Here is a 19,147-nt window from a genome sequence, read left to right as displayed (position 1 = left end):
CAAGTTGATAATTATCCATTGGTGTTTTCCAAACACAAGACTGATAAGCAAGATGAATGTGTCTTAGTGAATATTACTCAATATATTCAAGTATATAGAGAGGTTTATGCCGAATTTTCCCTAGAAGACCACAAACTGTTCCCTACTCATTACATTATAGAGCCAGGAGCTCAAGAGCAGTTTAGTTAACTCTTTTACAATGTATAGGATTATACAAATAAAGGGCAAATATTTGATTTAAAGTTTGGATTCCCCTTGAAGGATATTTTTTAAAGAAACACATTATTAATTTTAAAGTCCTAAACATATTCAGTATGACATACTTTGGTTTTAAATGAAAGCTGTTAATAATTATTTGCTGAAACAAACTAAATGGGGCTAGTTGAAGGAAGAAAAAAGATATCTGAGGGAGGCATAGCATTCAAAAGGCATCAGAGAAACAGAACTGAGGAGCTGTTGAAAAGAGACAATATTACATTATATTACATTATTTTATTAAATAGAATAAATTACATTATTTATTAATGAAGGAACCTGAGCCAGCCCCACCCCAATCACATTACTGCTACTGTATTGATGATGCTTTGCATGTTTACCATAAATTGAATTGCTTGGAAAGAAATAAGAGTTTCACACAGGAATGGAAAATTTCACAATGATGTCTTCTGAGAAACATTCTATCAACAGCTGGCCACAGCTGCTATTAGCAGCAGGACTGTTGGTTCAACATTAATGTCTGAACTTATGTCACTTGTTGTAGAGCAAAGGCCAGGGAAGGTTTTGATTTTGCCTAGTTCAAAACTTTATGTTCATAAACACTTGAAAGGCAAGCATTTAGGGGAAATAAAAAGGTCCTAGGAATATTAATTGGTATGATGTGATGAAATCTTCATTTCTGAAGAGAGTTGAAAGCAATTTCTGATAATTGCCTCAGTGGAGGAGATCATCAGTCCTGTCCTATTTAGTTACCCTGGAACTATAGTCACTTAACTCAATCAACCATTATCCTCCACCCTGCCTCACCACCCATCACCCAGTAGATGGTATATGATAATGCATATATACATTGAAAGGAAATTCAGGATTTCTTATTCTTGTCTAAGATGATGGTGCTTAGAATATGAGATATTTTATAAAATTTATTTTGTTTTAAAGGAAATGTCTATAGCTGTGTTCACTGAGTGTTTAACATGCATCTTCATGCTTCTTTGATAAAACATTTGGTTTAACCAGTGCCTGGTTCAAGTAACAGAAAATCTTTTAAAATACATGGGGTATTTTATTTTCCATAATGAGAAGAGTCACATTCCATAATATTTAGGAATGCATGGCCCTTCCTTTCATGTAGAGTTCACTGTAATGACCACCTGACCTAAGAGCTAATTCCTTTTCACCTGAATATCCCTCCCCTTTGCCATTTATCAGACTTCCAGCTGCCAAAATGGTGTCGCTGTGGAGAGCAGGTGGGCAGCAGGCTCTGGCAGGTCACATTCTGCTTATATAAATTGAAGAAGTGAATGAGAAAGAGAAGTTGAACAGGAGAAGTTGAAAAATATAAATGCAGTTGTTGAACTATTACTGGTTAGAGTTATGATATAGCTCTTCTATCCTTTCTTGTGTTAGGGACATGATGCTTCTGGGGATTTCCTGATATCATAGCAATTCTCCTTATGGATTATTTCTGTGCTATCCTAAGTTTATTCAAATGAAGGAAAAAAAAAAAAGAAGATGAAGAAGTCTTGAAATTGCCCACAGTATGGCTAATCATAGATACAGGGTAGATGGAAACTAAGTTTCAACTTGTTATCATATAGATGGAAAAGAAAACTTACCTTCAAGTCAAAATTGTGTGGGTTTCTTGTGTATACGTGTTATTGTGATGGTTACTCTAAACCAGACTCACACTTACTTATGGTTATACCAAATTAGTCTCACCCTAGTGTATACTTGCTATTGGAATGGTAACCTCTCCACCCTCCTCTATTATAAATCCATAAGAAAAACCTTGTAACTGATCCTCCTTCTGTACCTTGCATCCCCAGATGCCTTGATCTCTGGTTGTCTTGTGACTGTTTTAACTTTGTGACTAACCCTAGTTTTGTACCCACGCCCATCCTGCTCAGCCCCTTAATGTTTAATAATGAAGGAAACTGAGCCAGCTTACCCTAATTACTCATTACCCTAAACTGCTAAGCCTGGATATTATAAAACTATCAGAATTATTGCAGTTCCAAGAGACAGTTTTTGAACCATAAGGCCTCTGTCCTCCTTTGCTATGTGCAAGCAAATGAAGTCTTTATCTCTTTGAAAAAAATTGGGTACCTTTGACTTTCAAAGGAGCCATGTATTAACTTTATGTCCATTGAAAGTGTTCATCTTACCACTTTTCAATTTTCTTTTCCATAAAATGGGGTCTAATATATTCTTTAACTTGATATGAAAGGCTATTTGGGGATTATGAAAAGAAAATAAGATGACATAATACTTATCTAGCAAAGTGTCAGATGCATGGGACCTATTAAAAAATTTTATGAAAAACTACTTTTGGTAACTTGACAAAACAACCGTTCTTTTTTTTTTTTTCTGGGATATTAAGTACTACTGGTTACAGACCAGTTTCATTTAGGATGTGATAACTCCAAAGTCCATGATTTTTCTTTAATGCCATTCTATATTTACTGATAATATTTATTCCTCAACCCCAAACTCCCACCTCCCACCACCTGATCTTAGGAAAGCATTATGTCTCTTCTCTAATTTCTCTGTTCACTGATTTCAGATTGAATTAGGGATTTTTAATATTTGAATCCTGGAAAGCAATTTAATATTAAAACTTTTGCCATTTTATTTTCAGAGTAATAACTTTGATCACAGGCTCTGTGTAGGTTTAGTTTAGAGCCTGATTCATATGTTTACCAGTAATACTGAGCAAACTTTGATTTCAATCAACTACATTGTACAACTTACCAAAAGAGTAAAATACATGAACTTTAAGTTACAGCAACCTGGCATTGCATTTCTGCCCCAATTAATTGAGGAAAACCAAAAAGGATGAAATTATTACTGAAAAAAAATAAATGTAGAAAAAGTACCAGAAAACATGGGCAATGTCTAGTAAAGGAGGTTAGACCAATGTGCCAGGCCCTTGACATTGATGGTTGTACTTATGAACCTTGTTCTTGTGAAATTGAAACTTAGCCTAATATTATCTATTGCCTAAGAGTTACCTCCTGAAAGCCTCCATTTTGCTCAAATGTGGACTGTCTCTAAGCCAAACTCAGCATATAAACTCACTACCTTCCCCCTGGTGTAGGACATGACTCCCTGGGATGAGCTTCCATGGCACTAGGGGATTATTACCAAGCACCAACTAGCAATGCATTTGGAAAAAAGACCTGGGCCAAAAGGGGGAAATGGTAAATACAAATCAGTTTTTGTGACTAAGAGATTTCATTGTGAGTTGGGAAGTCATTCCAAAGATTTTGCTTATGTTCATCTCAGGAGAATCTCATTGACTGCCACAGTAAACAGTGCCTCAAGCAGAAGTGCTTGTGAGGGTTCTAGAGACATGTGGACACTCCAGGCAGGGCAGACAATCTCAGGAATTCAGCACCCTATCAGTAGGCCTTACCTTGGCATATATGTTCCCCAATGTAACAGACTAGTTTATAATTTCCCTATACATGGCTCTTCTGCCCCTTTTCTTTGAACATATAATAGCACTATACTTGTTAAATATATATCCCAAAGACACAAGTCTTTGATCTGTTCATATGCTGGTGAGCCCTGAATCTGAGCAGAGTTGCAACACATACTCTTCAGTTCATTGGACTTGCCCAGGACAACTAACAAAATGATGACTATGGACAATGCCCATCCCAAAAAACAGAGGGTATCTACAACTACAAGCAAGATAGTTCCATACATCTGCCCCACGGGATCCATGCCCCCTCTCAATCAGAAACAGAGTGGGCATTACCACCCTAAAATCCTCAAGATTGTGGAAGGAACAATCACAAGGGGGGAATGCAACTATGGCCTAAAATAAGCATTATTATTCTAACACTGGAAGATCTCATAACATTGATATAAAGGCAGTGGTCAACAGAGGTTGTGAGGGGAGGGAAAGAGGAGAAAAAGTGTAACATGGAACATTTTGGGGACATTGGAATTGTTTTGTGTGACATTGCAATGATGGATACAGGCCATAATACATTTTGTCAAAACCTATATAAAATTGTGCAGTGCAAAGTGTAAACTATAATGCAAACTCTTTACCTTGGGTAGTAGCAATGCTTCAATATGTATTCAATCAGTTGTAACAAATGTACCACACTATTAAGGGATGTTGTTAATGGGGAAAAATGTGGGGGAGGAAGGGTTAAGGTATATGGGAATCCCCCTATATTTTTGATACATCATTTATGGAATCTAAAGCTTCTTTCAAAATAAAATAAAAACACAATTGAAAAAAAGAAAAAGTACTAAGAAACTTTATCAAAGAGATATTCATATTTGAACTTCACAGAGATATTCATATTTCTTATTCTCAAAAGTTACTGAAACCAAAATGCATTTGTTGAGTTTAAATAATACCCAATATTCACTACCTCCTGTTGCTTTTGTACTTAATCAGGATAGGAAAACTTCAGACTGTTTCTACAGTATTGCAGAGAGTGGTAATTAAGGAGAGAAATGAAAACTGATTAATGAAGCAGATTGCAAAACTGCCGGTGATCGATAATTTGCATTTTCAAGTTTCATAAGCACAGCAGCTATCAGTTAAGGAGCATAACAGGTTTTAGCAGGAAAAGGATTAAGGGTTTTTATTTTCCTCAAACGAGGCACAAAATGAATGAGATTTTTTGGTTACCTTTCATTTCTTCTGGCTCAGGTGTCAGGGATCTATATTTATCTTGTGTTAGGTAGGCATCTGAAGTGTGGGAAATTTCTGGATGTCTAAGTCTTTCAGATGTCAGATTTTCCTTACAGACAGATGAATGATCAAGACTGTGCTTTATTTCTGAGTCCTCGGCCTGCATGTGTTTACTTTCTGTGTCTGTTCCTACAACAGTCTTGAGAGCCTACATCAGGGCAAGCAAGCTCCTCTAGAAGCTGGTGAGCAGAAATCTTTTTTGTTTAGGGATGTGGCTATAAATGTCTCTGCTGATGTGCTATAATCTAGTAATCAATAATTATTTTAACTCTAAGATGATAAATACTACTGGGTGTGATAATTTAGTCACAATGCCTCTTTTAAGGTACTTGTAAGTTTTCAACTAGATTGATGAAGAAAATAGGCTTTTAATTCTTAAATTTTACATTTTCACAAGTATCTAAATTCCTCCTGTGAAATTTCCCTTTGCACATATCTATGCCTTTTATTTAAACTTGTTTTGATTTCTCCAAGTTTAATTTTAGTTGAAATTTAGTCCTTCATAGTAACACATTGATCTGACAAGTCTTAATCTTGATAGTTTTCTTATTTTACTTAAATTTCGGTTTACCTTCATATAGGTTCTTTTGAATACTGCTTTTTGAAAATGATACTTTAAATTCTGACTGATTATATTTTTTTTTCCAAATTGAAAAAGATGTTTTTCATGAGACTAGAAGTTTAATGACTTTCAAGGGATTCTGAAAAAAGGTTTTGACTTGTTGTCAAGGCAGATGTTAAGAAATGTTCCAAAAGATCCAATCCTCTCAACTGTCTGACTCCTAGAAAGGAGAAAATAAAAATAATTCCATACATAAGACTTCCTGATCATTAGTAGTCATAGAATTTGTTGACTATGAGCATTAGATATCTATTATTTTGGGAGGGTCTTGTTATATAGCATAATTTGTTACCTGGTATGTTTCATAACATGTGAAACCAAGAAACACTGCAAAGAATAGTGACTTACTCACTACTCTAGGTATACTTAAAGTTATACCTATTCAGAGACAAAATTAAATGCTGATAAAAAATAAAAGGCAATTTTCTCTGACTCTCAAAGCCTGGGAAAGAATTTAATAGGCTTTATTTTTATTTGGAGAATGGTTGCTTCAAGTTATGCTGATTTCCAGGGAAAACATTTTGGGTGGCCACTTACAAAAGTATTAACTTCTTGTTAACTCTCTGTGAGATAACTGAGAACTCAAATCAGTTCTGGATGAGATGAATAGAAATGGATAATCTGTCCTTTTCTCTTTTACAACAGCTGATTTAATTTTCTAAATATTAAATACCTTTATATTCTCTTAAAAATGCTTCTACAGGTATACCTGGATAAATAATAAACGTGAGATTTGTGGGGCAATTTATGAGACTCTTGTAATCGGATGAGGAACAGAGGAATATTTTTAAATGATGTACAACACAAAAGCTAATTATTTGGAATCTGATCCTTTTGTAAAGGACAAATTTGTAATTAAGTGTTCTGAAAGTTTAAGAAAGCAAACACCTGAAGATAATAAAGCAGTTTTACCTGGGAAAAAAGATAAGCTCCTGAACTCAGAAAAAAAGTATTAAGTGATAATAAATCAATGGCACACACTGGTTAAGACTGCATTAAGAGAAAGAAAACGTTTTTCTTAGAACAAACAAATATGTGAAAGTATATGGCTGTTGATGTGGCTATGGCTAATTGTGCATTTGGTACAAATTGCTGGTATTTGGTTTAGGTGACTACTCGAGGGGTTTAATCTGATATTCTTAGCATTTATAAGCTCAGCATCATAAATTCTTTGACATAATTTTCACAAAATTATGAAATTCAAAAGAAATATTGTAAAATGAGAAATAAGTCAAAAGGGAAAATGTTTATATTACTCGGTTATATTTGTTGTTTTCTTTAAGATCACATGTTGCATTTTGGAGGAGAATTGTAAATTGTCACCACTTTACTGCCACCTAAAAGGAGTGATCCAGAATGAGGAATAAGGAAATAACAGAGGAGGAAGAGTGACACAGGAATAAGATTAAAGGAAATCTAAATAACACCTAATCCAAAATGATTCTCTCAGACACAATACACTGTCCATCAGGAAATGGAAACAGTCTAAAACTAGTAAAAGTGCACCAGAAATAGAAAAAGAATATAGTTTAATAAAAAATTAGTTTCTCTAGTTTGTACGTTATATGGCAAAGCACAGAAATTGGCTAAGCCACTGGAAAATTTTTTGCTTTTACAAATGGCAATTAGTGTGCCAAAGGTTCCACTGTGAGCACGCTAGACAATTCTTTATAGAAAAGGATAGGGTGAATCCTGTTTTCTATCTTCTGACAAATTGTCATGTAGAGAATAAATAAGTAATACTCTTAGATAGGTGCTTGGTGTTACACTGCTAAACAGTGTAAGATGTTTTGAAATATACCCAGAGACCTTTGTCACACAAACACTGTAATCTGAAGAAGGAAGTAATAGAATTTTGGTAGCATTAGAGAAGGGTCATAGGAGACAGCCTGGTGACAGTCCCCAAGGACTGCAGGAAATGCCGAAATGGAAAAGCATTGTTGTCCTTCAGTGCTTAAGAAATAAGGACAAGGTTTTTCAAAAAGTATTGTAGTTTCGTCTTAATTACCACTGCTTCTCGTTCAAAGAAAACTAAATCTTAACATTTACCCAGTTTTTTTTTTTAGGAAATTTAAAAAGACATTAACAGCCATGTCCTGGTTTCTTAAATTAAAAACATGTTAGTCTAATTGAAATTCTTTTGGAGACTTCTTCGTGCTATTCTAGGGCTTCATTATTACTCTCTTTGAAATGCAGCAGATGCCATTACAAGGTGTCCTTCTTGGATCTCATTCTATGATGTTTTACAAATGACAGAATTTTTTCTAATACAGTGATCCTATAACATCGACCAAAGGCACACTATCTTTTTAGAGCCGACGTGAGTTTTTAGTAAGTAAATGTCATCTGAATTTATGATTGAATGCTGAGGCACCAAAACCCCATTTTGTTTAAATACATTATGGAGTAGCTTTCTTTCAGATTCATTTCTTCAGTCACACATTTGTTCAAAAATATTTATCGAGCACCAGCGGTGTATTTCAGACACTGTTAGTATTGAGCTAGGTGCTTATAAGGTTGTTCTAGATTTGGTTTAGCTGGCATGAAATCTTTTAATGAAATTTTTTTAATGTTTTTACTTACAAAATAAAAGCATAGGTTGAATTATGTGAACATTCTCCCCACTGCCCCACATAAACTCAACTTTAACGAACAATGAAGATGCTGCAAAAAATTGGCCAAATGGGTGATATTTACATAAAGAGTAGAAAAAAATACTGGGCATAATTGCTTCCCTTGCCTATCCTTAGCGCCCTATTATTGCCTTTTCCAAAGGTGCAATTTACATTTAAAATGCTGAGCAACTAACATACAACACTTTGAAAACCTTCCAGATTAAAATAACCTAACTGCCTTGCTTCCTGAAAGCCTTACGTATAGTCAGTCCCTGAAGTTATTTCTTGTTGAACTGGTTTTGTCTGGCATGGGTAGCAAACTCTAACCCCAATTTGTGACTTGGCAGTACTTCGAGTTTCCATGATCCCAATTCTTCTAAGAGCTGCTGTGCAAAAGTTATATCTAAGAAGCCACATAGGCAGAAATAGAAAGCATTTATATACAAACTGTGATAAGGGTGATATGCAGTGATAAGCCACTTGCAGACCTTTGCTATTGGTTTGACCTGCTCCCTGCTGGGCTATAAATTCCATGAAGGCAGGGGACATTTCTCATCTTAGTATCAGCAGTACCTCAGGGCTGACAAATAGTAAGCACTAAATAGATTTATTTATCACATCTTAAACTATTTATTCCAAACTATTACATCTAAATCTTTTCTAACCTAAAATGTTCACCTTCTACAAAGGGCTATGATTGAAATTTTAAGTTTTAATTGTTTAAACAATAAGCAATTTAAAAATTTTAACCATGTTCTAGTTTATCAGAGGGCTGCCAATGGAAAGTACCAAAAATGTGTATGCTTTTATAAAGGGCATCTATTTGGGGTAAAATCTTACAGTTACAAGGCCATGAAAAGTCCAGCTCAAGGCACTATAAGAGGTGCTTCTCACCCAAGCCAGCTGCCATGTGTTAAAGCAAGATGGCAGGCAATCTCTGCCTGGTCTCTGCCTTCCCCTCCAGGCTGTACCATCTCCCAGAGCTCAGCTGAGGACAACCAGGCAATGGACTTTTATCGTACTGGGTTTCTCTCAGGCTTGGCTGCTCAGCTTTCTTCCCAATTTCAGCTGCAGGCTATCGGGCAAGTGACTCATCTCTCCCCAGGGCCTTCAGCTGCTTGAGCCTCTCCTTTTTGTCACTTGGCAGGATCAAAAATGGCAGAGCCCTTTTTCCTGTGTGTCTCTGAGTTTTTTGGACCAGCAAGAGGGCAGAGACTCAATCTGAGTCACGCCTCACTAAGGTAGTCCAATTGAAAAAAGGTCTCGCAGGGGACACCAGCAAATGGCAGCAGAATATGGAGCTCCCAGAGTCAGCTCCTGCTACAGGGCAGTTAGTAATCACCCAGAGTTATCTGTAGCTTTCTGAAGCACCTGTTCGGGGGCTCCAGGAGGCCAGAAGAGTATTCTACAACATCTTTGAAGGAATGGAAGGAGGAGACTACCCATCTACAGCGATGACTCATAAGAAAAGTGCTCCACACCATGGAGGCTGGTGCCCATCCTCCACTGGAGGCACAAACTTCCTCAGGAGCTGTTCCCTGGCTGGATTTGAAAACTCCACTTCCCCAAAATGGGGGAGGAAGAGACGGTTGGGAACCAACCTCAGCTACTGATGAGTAAATTCAGTGGACTAAAGTATAATCCTTAGAACAGCTAAAGTGTGAGCCTGTCCAAGTCAGAAAGAGGCTGGGAGCTGCCATCTTAACTCCAAGCCTGGCAATAAGGGAAGCAGGGCAGACTGAAAATTATAGTGCTAGTGGGGACTGGCTTCTTTCCATCCAGATCAGATTGTAGCTCTAGCCTAGGCCCCAGTGCCACCTCCAGCAGGGAGGAAGCTGGAGGGACCTGCGCCAGCTTCTCCAGGAAATTACCAGCCAAGCTGTGGAGGCCAGTGATTATACTACTCTGGTGGCTCGAGCGACCCCAGGAGCTATTCCATGGCTAAAATTGGAATCTCCTTTTTCAAAAAAACAGGAGAGGAGGAGACGGTTGGCTGCCAATTTTGGCCACTGATTGGTAGACTTGGCTGGCTAAGATATAACCCTGCGAACAGTTGGGGTATGAATCTGTCCAGTCAGACAGAGACCAGTGGCTGCCATTTTGATTTCACCCCTAGCCTGAGGAGAAGCCAGGCTGACCAAAAATCACAGTGATGGTAGGAACTAGTTTCTTTCACCCAGATCATCCTGCAGCCCTAGACTAGGCTTTAGCCTTGCCTCTGTCAGGGAGAAGGCTGGTGGACCCTACACCAGTCTATCCAGGAAACTGCAGGTACCTTTTACTGACACAGACTGAAATCGGAAGTCTACCAGAGTAACTGCAGTCATCTTGGACCCACAATGCATAGATTGCTGTCCACACCTGCAGCTCTATCCCCACTCCAGGCATGGGAGAAAGGGGCATGAAGTTTCATCAGTCTCTTTGGGCAACTAGAGTCTAGGTCTGCACAACTTGGCTTATTCTAAACAGTTGTGATTCTGTCCCTATCCTAGGCAAAGGAGAAAGTTGGGAGAAGCTTCATTGGCTCCTGGGGTAATGAGGGCAGCTTGAGCCTCCACAGCTTATAGCACCAATTACAAACTTGGCTCCTACTTCATAACCAGTAAGGAAGAAAGGGCAGGAAGCTCTAAACTAAAGAGAAAAATTGCGCCCAGAATAAATACTCTAGTAAGCCAGATGCCAAGACACCAACAAAAAGTTACAACCCACACACAGAAACAGGAAGCTATGGCCCAGTTAAAGGAAAAAGATAAGCCTCCAGATGACATAAAGGAGTTGAGACAACTAACCATAGATGTTCAAACAAATCTCCTTAATAAATTCAATGAGATGGCTAAAGAGATTAAGGATATTAAGAAGACACTGGATGAGCACAAAGAAGAATTTGAAAGCATACATAGAAAAATAGCAGATCTTATGGGAATGAAAGCCACAGTAAATGATATTAAAAAAACATTGGAATCATATGATAGCAGATTTGAGAAGGCAGAAGAAAGGATACATGAGCTTGAAGAAATGGCCTCTGAAAGTGAACATACAAAAGAACAGATGAAGAAAAGAATGGAAAAAATCGAACAAGATCTCAGGGAACTAAATGACAGCAAAAGGCATGCAAACATATGTGTCATGAGTGTTCCAGAAGGAGAAGAGAAGGGAAAAGGGGCAGAAGGAATATATGAAGAAATAATGTTAGAAAATTTCCCAATCCTATTGAAGGACATAGATATCCATGTCCAAGAAGCATGGACATACCACCACCTGAAAAAATCCAAATAGACCAACTCTGAGACATTCTCATCAGAATATCAAATGCCAAAGACAAAGAGAGAATTCTGAGAACAGCAAGAGTAAAGCAATGCATAACACATAAGGGATACCCAATAAGATTAAGTGCTGATTTCTCACCAGAAGCCATGTTGGCAAAAAGACAATGGTCTGATATATTTAAGATACTTCGAGAGAAAAACTTCCAGCCAAGAATCTTATATCCAGCAAGATATATCTACATTTCAAAAATGTGGGCGAGATTAGAATATTCACAGATAAAGAGAAACTGAGAGAATTTCTAAACAAGAGACCAGATTTTCAGGAAATACTAAAGTGTGTGCTAGAGCCTGAAAAGAAAGGACAGGAGAGAGAGGCATGAAAGAGAATCTAGAAATGAAGATTATATCAATAAAAGCAACTGAAAGTGTCAAAAAAGTGGTGAAAATAAAATATGACAGATAAAACTCAAATAGTTAGGAATAAACTTAACCAACAATGTAAAACACTTGTATTCAGAAAACTGCAACTAAGTGTTAAAAGAAATTTTTTAAAAGTCCTAAATAACTGGAAGAACATTCCATGCTCATGGATTGGAAGACTAAATATCATTAAGACATCAATTCTACTCAAATTGATATACAGATTCAATCCTATCCCGATAAAAAATTCCACCAGCATTTAAAAAAAAAATTGAAAACATGGTCATCAAATTTTTTTTGAAGTGTAAGCATCCTGAATAGCCAGACAAATCATAAAAAGAAAAGCAAATCCTCATCACCAGACTTTAAATCATATTACCTAGCTATAGTGGTAAAAACAGCATGATACTGGCATGAAGATGGACACATAGACCAATGGAACCAAACTGATGGTTCAGAAACAGACCCTTATATATATGGTCAAGTGATTTTTGACTAGCCTGTCAAACCCACACAGCTCGGGCAGAACAATCTATTCAATTAATGGTGCTGAAAGAATTGGGTATCTGTGCCGAAAGAAGGAAAGAGGACCCCTATCTCACACTCTATCCAAAACTTAACTCAAAATGTATCAAAAACCTAAAAAAAAAGCAAGAACCATCAAACTTCTAGATGAAATTGTAGGAAAATACCTTCAAGACCTGGTGGTAGGTGGTGGATTCTTAAAGGAGTTAAGAGGAGTACTGAGATGGATGACTGATGTTTAATGTATGTAGGAGTTTTAATTAGCTTTACTGTAAAAGTGTGGAAATGTACAGAGTGGATGGTAACACATAGTGAGTAACAGCTAGTTTATAAATGGGGATGTAACTGAAAATGGTAGTCTAGGGATGTGTATGTCAATTGACAGAATGCTAGAGAACAATCTAGGAACTGAATAGCACAGTAAACCAAGAGGTGGATGAGAATTGTGGTTGATGATACAGAGGCAAGTGTATCCTTTTTAAGCTAGAGCAAATGTACATCACTACTGCAGGGTGTTGGGAATGTGGAGAAGAATGGGAAAACTAGAGGTGGAGTGACCTATGGACTGCAGTTAGCAGTAATAATATAATATTCTTGCATCTGTGTGAAAGATATACTGTGTTGATAATGAGGCAGTCTGGAAAATGTGAGCCAAATGTACACTATGGACATGGTAATAATCAGATGATATTATCTTATCTGTAGCAAATGCTTCACCACAGTGTGGTGTGCTGATGGAGGGGTGCTATTTGGGAATTCTGCATAGGTGCATGATTATTTTATAAGTTTACAACTCTGTCAGAAAAAATGTATATTTAAAAAAAATAATAGGGTGGGTTGGGAGAAAAACACACCAAATGTAAGATAAGGATTATGATTAGTAGTAAGATTTTGACAATATTCTTTCATAATTTGTAAAAACATCTCATGACAATGCAAGGTGTTGGTGGAGGGTTGATGTATGGGATGCCTCTATGATGTTATGCATGTTTGAGTTGCAAGTTCACAACTTTTACTATATACTTAATTGTTTATGTATGTTCACATGTAAATGATATAAAAATAATAATAGGGAGGGTTGGGGGAAAATTCTTTGGTAAGTAGTAATATTTTGACAATGCTCTTTAATTATTAGTTAAAAAGGTTTAACAACATGGAAGTTATTGGTGGTAGGATGAGTTATGAGAGTCCTGTATGATGTTATATATGTTTGTTTTGGAAGTTCATAACTGTTATGATACATTTATTGTTTATGTATGTTCATGTATGAGTAATATACTTCAATAAATTAATTTAAAAAATAAGAAGGTTTCACACCTATAAAAGTGGACCATCCTATAATCTTTCTCTTTTTGGGATTCATAAAATAATTTCAAATTGCCATAAACCATTTCTTTTTTAATATCCAAATTTACATAAATCTCTACCATAAAGAAATGCACATTTTAATGCTATTTTTTGGTGTGAAAATCTCAGGTAGTTTTATGGTGTTACCAGCAGCAGCACCACCCAATCCTTCCCAGATGTCTACAGATTTTGCAATATAGAACAAATCCTCTTGCCATAAAACTTAAGATGTTTAGAGTAAATAGAGAAAATATTCTATAATTCACATTATCCTAAGTAAGTAATCTCATGTGGATGCTGGGAATTTCTCAGTCAATGACACTCACTCATTTCACCTAATACTAGTGATACCCTAATGTTTTCCCTAATCTACATGTAAAATTTAGTTTACTTGCTCATGCATTCAGTGTCATAGCTGTATCTCTTCACTGCCTGTACTGAGTTTTGGATGAAGCCAGAAAAATAATCTCAGCTCAGAGCTCAGACAGTTCCACTTTGAGTCTAATGGGCATCTTTCAGATTTGCTAATTGGCTCCAAGAATGGGTTGTGATTCTACTTTGAAGGGAGCCATAGCACACAAGTAACTGTTCTTTGCTGGTTTAGTCATACTATGTCACCCCTACCCTCTCTGGGTTTGGTTGTTTTTTCTTTTTTTAGGCAGTACTGGGGATTGAACCCAGGACTGCATCCATGGGAAGCAGGTGCACAACCACTGAGTTATACCAATTCCCCTTTGGACTGCTAATAGAGGAGCAGTTGTCTTGGTTTCCCTTCCTCAATGCTTTCATCAGAGTTCCTTCAGACCTCATTTCTGAAAGCCTCCAAAAGTTTCCTCCCCTTCAGTCTCCCACCTTCTTTACATTACACCACTCTCCTGCAGTACTATTAAAAATTTCAACAACATTCTGTATGTTTTATTAAGAAATTAATATTAAGTAAGGAAAAAAGCAAACTATGATATTAAGAGGCAAACAGAAAGGAAGCTTGCTGTAATTATTCTCATTATTGTCTCTATCTCATTAATATTCCTCTTGGGTATTAAAGATGTCATTTTGTTTTCTCTCTAAAGTTTCCCATGCAGAACTTCTGTACATAGTAACAGGTAGAGCATTTCTGAAGCTGAAAACTGTAGAATAAATAAAAGCAATTGAAACAATCTGAATGGTCTCTTGTGAAAAAGAAAAGTACTTAAAATCATTTACCATGGCAAAGCAACAACTATGAAGTTTGGCTTTTTTTCTGAGGTTTAACTGAGCTGGAAATCTACTTTCAATTGCTTTCCCAATGTTCACATTCATCCACGGCAAAAGGTGCAAACATTAGATAGGGTAATAGTTCTCAGCCCACTCTTAAACCAATTTCCACTGATTTTTACATGTGATGCCTCTGAGACTCATAAGAAATTAAGTGATCAATTATATCCCTGCCTCGCCATTAGATTGTCATTTCCCAGGTTTCCATTTTCACAGTTTTTCTAGGCTTCTCCCACCCAGCACCTCCTGAGCTATCTTATCCATTTTCATGAGTTCACCTATACTCTATATAATGAAGAAATCCAAATATATATCTCACAACCTCCACCTCTCCCCTGAAATTAAAACTTACATATCTGTGTGCTCAAGTTTTACATGCAGATGATCCAGAGAGTGTCTTGAATTGAAATATCTAAACTCTTTCAATATATATCTTCCTCATCGTGTTCTGTTTATGATGTACATTTTATGTTCAAAGCTAAATTGCAAACAACTCCAAAATGAGTGGGTCTCTTACTACGCTTTCACTCTATCCTAGTAACATACATGTATCTAATATTTACTCTGCAAATATTTTTAGAATAAACAAATAAGTTGAATTATAACAGCTATTTATCACCTACTGGATGCTTAGAAACATTTTCATAATAATTATGCAAAGTGCTAGTATTTAATGAAAGTAATTATAAATTGGCTATGATGTGGACCATTGACCATGAGGTGTAGCAGTGCTCAGAGATGTATTCACCAAGTGCAATGAATGTCTCATGATGATGGAGGATATTGTTGCTATGGGGGGAGGAGTGGGGTGAGGGAGGTGGAGGGTATATGGGGACCTCATATTTTCTGAATGTAATAAAAAAAGAAAGAAAGAAACACAGATTCCCAGCGCCGCTGACAAGGATAGAAGTGGTCACAGAGGAACATACAGTGGATGGACACAGAGAGCAGACAAGTAGGGAGGGATGGGGAGAGAAAGAAATAAAAATAAATAAATAAATCTTTAAAAAATTTTAAAAAATTAAAAAAAAAAAGATATATACTCCATAGACAAACTGCATAGGTTTGAGTCTTGGTTCTGCTATTTTCCAGCACTTGACCTTGTGACCTTGAGCCTCTCCTTCATCTGTAAAATAGGAATAATAGTACTGGGAGGGAAGCGGATTTGGCCCAATGGATAGGACATCTGCCGACCACATGGGAGGTCCAAGGTTCAAACCCAGAGCCTCCTGACCCATATGATGAGCTAACCCACGTGCAGTGCTGATGTGCACAAGGAGTGCCGTGCCATGCAGGGCACATAGGGGAGCCCCACACACAAGGAGTGTGCCCTGTAAGGAGAGGTGTCCTGTGCGAAAAAAGTGCAGCCTGCCCAGGAATGGCACCGCACACACAGAGAGCTGACTCAGGAAGATGACGCAACAAAAATGAGACATAAAATGCAAACGGACACAGAAGAACACACAGCGAATGGGCACAGAGAGCAGACAACTGGGGGGGGGGAGGGAAGGGGAGAGAAATAAAAAATAAATCTGTGAAAAATAAATAAATGAATGAATAAAAGTACTGGGAGGGAAGTGCCTGTGGCTCAAGAAATTGAGCTCCCTTTTACCATATGGAGGACCCCGGGACCTCCTGGTAAAAAGAAAAAAGAAAAAAGGCACCCCAGACCTGTGTGGAGAGGCGTAGGCCCCCCGCCCATGAGGGAAAGTGAGGCACTAAAAGAAAAAAAGACGATGAGGCAGTGAGGCCACCAGATAGAAAAAAAAAATGTACAGGGAGCAGATGTAGCTCATGTAGTTGAGTGCCTGTTTCCCGTGTAAAAGGTCCTAGGATCAATCCCTGTACCTCCTACAAACAAACAAACAAAAACTTTAATTGGGGAGAAGATACATCTCAGTGGCTCAGCTGCTGCTTCCCATGTATGAGGTACTGGGTTCTATTCCTGCTACCTCCAAATAAATAAATGGGGTAATCATGCAAAATAAGTGAGTTGTCTATATATTTTACATATATTAAGTGGCTTGTACATGGTGCTATAGAAGGGGTAACTATTATAACCTTATCATTTAAATATTCTAAGAATTCTGAAAAAGACACAGAAAGCTTAAGAAACTGGCCCAGGAATATTGCAGGTGGTTAGTGATAATGCCAATATTAAGCACAGATAGTACCTACCTCACCTCCCACCCCCAAACACCCCAAATCTGGTCCTCTTATTTCCTTTCCAGGTTAACAGTACTTCCTTTCATCTTCCTACCCAAGCCTTTTCCCCAGTAATTACACATCAAGGCCTAGCTATTTGTGCTACTATTTCCCCCCTTGAACTAAATATTTCTGAAATCTTTCCAGACTTCTCTCTCCCCACAGCCACTGTCTTCATTCAGACCATATAATATCCTGCCTAGATTATTTTCACCAGGCTTCTTCTGGCCTTCCCACAATCTGTTCTTCACCCGATACCAAAGTCATCTTTCTAGAACCAAATTTTATCATACACTCTCTCCCTTAATTCCTTAAGTATTTCTCTATTTCCTTTAAGATAAATTCTTGAGAGAATGTTGATTTCTATGCAAAGCACACATCTCAGTCTTGTATATTATGTGGTATATTAAGGTTTCATCATATCATTGGTGCCTATCCTTCCAGTGTCTTGTCTTATTTTGCCAAACCATAGACCCCATATTCAATGCCTAACCAAAACATTATATTTCACCAGTTATGTGTTTTTTTTGGTATATATATATTTGGGGAATGCTTTTGATCTCCTCTACCTTTCTCATCCTCTTTACCTGAGCCTCTATTGTTCAACCCTCAAGTAAAGTATATTTTCCTCCACCAACTCTCCCTAAATACCTTTGCAGTACCCACCATTGAAAGGGACCCTCCTGAATTCCCCAGGTTCTTTTACCTGGTGCAGAGAATTGGAATCCACACCAAGGTTTGGACACACAAGGGAAAGATTTTATTAAGTCAGCAGAAGTCTGGAGACAGATGTCTCAAATAAGCTTCCAGAACAGCAAAAGTAGCAGCTTTATAGTGTCTTGTGTAAGGAAGGAGTTTAAAGGGTTGGGTTACAAGAGTGACAGGTGGGGAGGGGCTACATCTTGTACATGCTCTAGAGCACTACATGCTCTAACATGCTTGGTCATACATTGCTTGTATGGAAAATGTCATCTAAATCCCACTCAGAGATGGAGAGTTTTACTATTTTAATGAACTAAAGTTCTGCTAAGTTCATTCTACTACCCTAATGAGTTTGTTAAAAACTGGGATGTCCTAGTTAGTGGGTATCTAGATTTTGTGGTTAGCTTCTAACCCTAGCTACTAGCTACTCTATTTTGGTTTGTTTAGCCATTGCTGCAAGGCTAAGATTAGGTTAACAGGGTGAACAGAGAGAGAAAGAAGTTGAGTGGGGGTGGTTCTTACAATTGGTCTTCACTTAGTGAGCCATCCTATAGTTACATTTCCCCATTGGAAATATTCAAAAGTTTTAGTTTTGATCCCAGACAATGAGCAAATTTTCTGATTGCCCTTAGCTTCATACGTTAAAGCTGTGGCTTTTAAATTTATCTATTTGTTGGTCAAGATAACGTATTTAGAATTGATAGGCAAAATTAGTCATTCATCAAATCTCCTGATTTTGGCATTCAGTTTATGGTCTGAATATTTGTTGCTAGCACATGACACATTACATTATTTTAAATAAGTTGATTTCCTCAGCATGGAGATGTAAAAACAGCACTTTATTCAAATCCTCAGATTATAATCAGATTAGTAATCCTCAGATTATAAAACTTCGGGCTGCCTTAAATGGATATATTAGCATAACAAGCACTCTCTTAGAAAATTTGCTTTTCTCAATAATGTTTATTAGGAGTTTACCTTATCAGATGATTCAAAATGAAAAGTAATCTTTAAGAGTGGGCATGAATATGTTCAGCATTCTTCAAAAATGGAATCCTGTAACCATTTTTCAAACCATTTACAATTTAATTTTAGAAAGATCATAAACCTAATTGTAAAACCTAGAACTTTAAAGCTTTCAGAGGAAAACATGGGAGCATATCTTCATTACCTAGGGGTGGGTAAAGATTTCTTATGTTATGGAAAACAATAACCATAGAAGAAGAAAAGTATTAATTAGACTTGACCACACTGA

At 37.2% G+C, this 19,147-nt stretch overlaps 1 protein-coding gene across 2 annotated transcripts in view; it reads left to right on the top strand.

The window, feature by feature from the left end:
* CD36 (CD36 molecule (CD36 blood group)) overlaps nt 1-19,147 on the top strand; it is a 323,059-nt gene that overhangs the window by 227,477 nt on the left and 76,435 nt on the right. Inside the window, exon 1 of one of the 2 annotated variants that reach the window (XM_071215193.1) lies at nt 4,763-5,118. The exons of the other annotated variant lie outside the window; for it this stretch is intronic. The gene's annotated coding sequence lies outside the window, so the exon portion shown is untranslated. Of the gene's footprint in view, nt 1-4,762; nt 5,119-19,147 lie in introns of those variants that run through there. 2 annotated transcript variants of the gene reach the window in all.

Source organism: Dasypus novemcinctus, chromosome 5, assembly GCF_030445035.2.
Source record: "Dasypus novemcinctus isolate mDasNov1 chromosome 5, mDasNov1.1.hap2, whole genome shotgun sequence".
NCBI lineage: Eukaryota > Metazoa > Chordata > Mammalia > Cingulata > Dasypodidae > Dasypus > Dasypus novemcinctus.
Note: the sequence above shows the minus strand (reverse complement) of the source record. Positions and strands in the feature narration are given on the sequence as shown.